The following is a 3,169-nucleotide window of genomic DNA, read 5'->3' as shown; positions in this document are numbered from 1 at the left end:
TGCCTGGCTACTGGCCAATCAACATTTTATTAAACCAGTGCACAAAAGCATTATCCCACAGCAGTCAGTGTTTTCCAAAATGGAACAGCCAGTTAGTAACATAGATTGATAATAGACTGGGTATGGATACACCTTCTTGCTTATATAGAACTTTTACTTCTGATGCATAGTTTTCTCCTACATTTGATCTTCCAGTTCCCGAGAGATTGATGCACTTCCTCAGGCAGTGAAGTGTTCAAGCTGTTTTGCATTTCTCTGTATGTTCTGTCAGTAGTCAAGGAAGCATGAAGGCTTGACAGGACAATTGTTCTTAGACATTAATTTTGTGTACCCTGTATGGCTTGGAAACTTCATTGTATTCTGGCAGCTATAACTGACTTATTCTGGCAATTGCCACTATAGTCTGTCTCTAATAAAGATATAAAAAGTCTGATTGCTCTCAATAAAATGGTCACAGGCTCAGCTGTGCTGTGGCCAGTTTTAATTCTTCATGGCCATATTAAGTGACCATGACCCTGGTAAGTAAACATAGATGTAGCATGAATCTTAAAAGTTCTTATTAATAAAATCAAACCTGAGCCAGGTATTGGGGTGAACTGGAAGATCAGAGAACCAGAACAAGCCACAGCCACCTCACCTTGCTAGTTCCTCAGCTGGTCCTGTTTCCTCAGACTGGAAGCCTCTGAGTCCTCATCCAGAATGAATCTCAGCTGAACTGTTGCTAGAAGCCTAAAAGCTTAACCAACCAAATGCCTAACCAGCCAAATGCTTCTAGTTTCTGGTCCTCACGCCTTATATACCTTTCTGCTTTCTACCACCACTCCCTGGGATTAAAGGCTTGCTTTCTGGGATTAAAGGCGTGATGAGTCACCATGCCTGGCTGTATCCTTGAACACATGGATTTCTGCCTCTGGAATGCTAGGATTAAAGGCCTGTACTACCACTGCCTATTCTTTATGTTTAATATTGTGGCTGTTCTGTCTCTGACCCCAGATAAGTTTATTAGCATGCACAATATTTGGGGGAATACAGTACCACACATAGATGCTTACAATCTGACACTAAAAGTTTCCAAGAAGAAAATCTTTAAGAACAACTTCAGCTCCTTGACAATGATTTCTTGGATGTACCAGTAAAGTGTAGGTCTAAAAAACAAAAGTGTGCCAGTAGGGTTTGAACCTAAAATGCCCACACATGTTCATGTTTGAACACTTGCTCCTGAGCTGCTGGAGCTGTTTGGAAGGTTGTGAAATCTTAGGGACAGGGCACTTCACTGGCATATGCTGGCCACTGTGGGACAGTTCTTCACAGGTTATATCTGGCACTTATCTCTCTCCGTCTAGCCTTGTGCTCCAAAGCTGGTCAGCCACTGTCATGTGACCTGTGCTTCATGCGCTGTCTGTTCTGCCTTCTCCACAGGATGTGCTGAAACCACCATTCAAAGCAAATCTTTCCCTCCTTCAGTTACCTGTGGTAGATACATGGGCACAGGGACAAGAAAAGCAGGGCAACTACTGTGGGTCTAAAAAGCTTCTGCACAGAAGAAGAAGAAGAAGAAGAAGAAGAAGAAGAAGAAGAAGAAGAAGAAGAAGAAGAAGAAGAAGAAGAAGCAGCAACAAATGAAAAGGTAAGCTAGACACCGTGGGAGAGGTGCTGTCTCCTCGGTACAGGGTGACTCTGTCTAAACTCTGTACATGTTTATGTGCAGATTTTTATTAAGTTCTATGATAGTTGTTTCCTTTCTTTCTTCTTTCTTTCTCCCTTTCTTTTCTTTCTTTCTTTCTTTCTTTCTTTCTTTCTTTCTTTCTTTCTTTCTTTCTTTCTTTCTTCCTTTCTTTCTTTCTTTCTTTTGTTCTTTCTTTCTTTCCTTCAACTTAACTTTTTATTGATTCTTTGTGGTTTTCATATCATGCATCTCCATCCCACTCATCTTTCTGTCCCTTCCCATCTGCCCTCTACCCTTGCAACCTCCTGCCCCCAAGGATAAAACAAGATACAATTTAAAAGAAAAGAAGGGAGAGCAAAAAAAGAAAAAAATCTCATTGTGGAAGCTATAGTATGACACAGTGAGTCACACAGTCCTTTAGTCTAAATATTATTACTTGCAAATGTTCATTGCAATGAGTCATTGATCTGGTTTGAGGTCTCTGGTTTTTGCTACATCATCAATATTGGGCCCTCACTGGGACTCCTCTTGGATATCCTGTTGTTGTCCTGTGTCATGGAGATCTTGTAACTTTGGGTTTTCAGGACCAGCCCTTTCACCTGCTCCAGCAGAGCACAGATAGGGTGGAGGATGGGATGGGCCAATCATAACCCTGGTTCTGGGTCTGTGTGATTGCCGGGTTAGTCAGCCCCACAGCTCTCCCTCTTCTTCACCACCAGGGTGAGCTCTCCAGCACCCCCTTGGCTAGCTCACCCTAGGAAGTAAGCAGCAAGGGGTGGAGGTGATTCTCCTGCTCTCGGTGTCCTCAGGGTCAGCTCTCCCACATCTACACCACCAGGGCCAGCTCTGCTGTGTTGTCTAGGTAGGTGTATGGGCCACTCTGCCTAGTGCTGCAGCTGGTGAGAGGCAGGACCAGCTCTCTCGCTCTAGTGACCTCAGTGACGGCTATCCCACCTGCCATAGGCCTTGAGGGGCACTGGGGGGGGGGTGTCTTCTCTCCCTTGCCCACACCATGATATGAGAGATTAGGGGTGGGCCTGATCTCTCACACTCATGTTCTCAGGGCCGGCTCACCCATGCCTCTGTCAACGGGGTCAGTTATCTTTCCTGTGTTGCCCAGGGGAGGAGCAGGGCCCACTCTCCCTAGTGCTTCATCTGATGAGAGGCAGGGGCAGGTGGCAAGGGGTGAGGTGGGGAGGGCATCTTTCCCTCTCTTTCACTACCCCATGGCAGACAAGGGGTACAGTGCCAGCTCTCTCTCTTATGATCTCAGGGCAGGCTAGCCCCTGACCCCACCAGCAGGGTAGGTGTAGCAGGGTCCTTTGCTGTTGTTCCCTTTGGGGGAGGGGGCCAAGTAGGTGCAGAGTCAAACCACACAGACTCTGGGAGAATGTCGAAATAACAAGCTCAGTTTATTCAGGACGAGGCAACCACCCTGGGGGGAGGTCTGATGAATATGCATCTGTTGGTTGTGACATGGCTGCCTCTCATTGGTCCAGGTCA

This window comes from Peromyscus californicus, unplaced genomic scaffold (genome assembly GCF_007827085.1).
Source record: "Peromyscus californicus insignis strain IS unplaced genomic scaffold, ASM782708v3 Scaffold_4__1_contigs__length_199733344, whole genome shotgun sequence".
In the NCBI taxonomy this organism is placed as follows: Eukaryota; Metazoa; Chordata; class Mammalia; order Rodentia; family Cricetidae; genus Peromyscus; species Peromyscus californicus.
Note: the sequence above shows the minus strand (reverse complement) of the source record.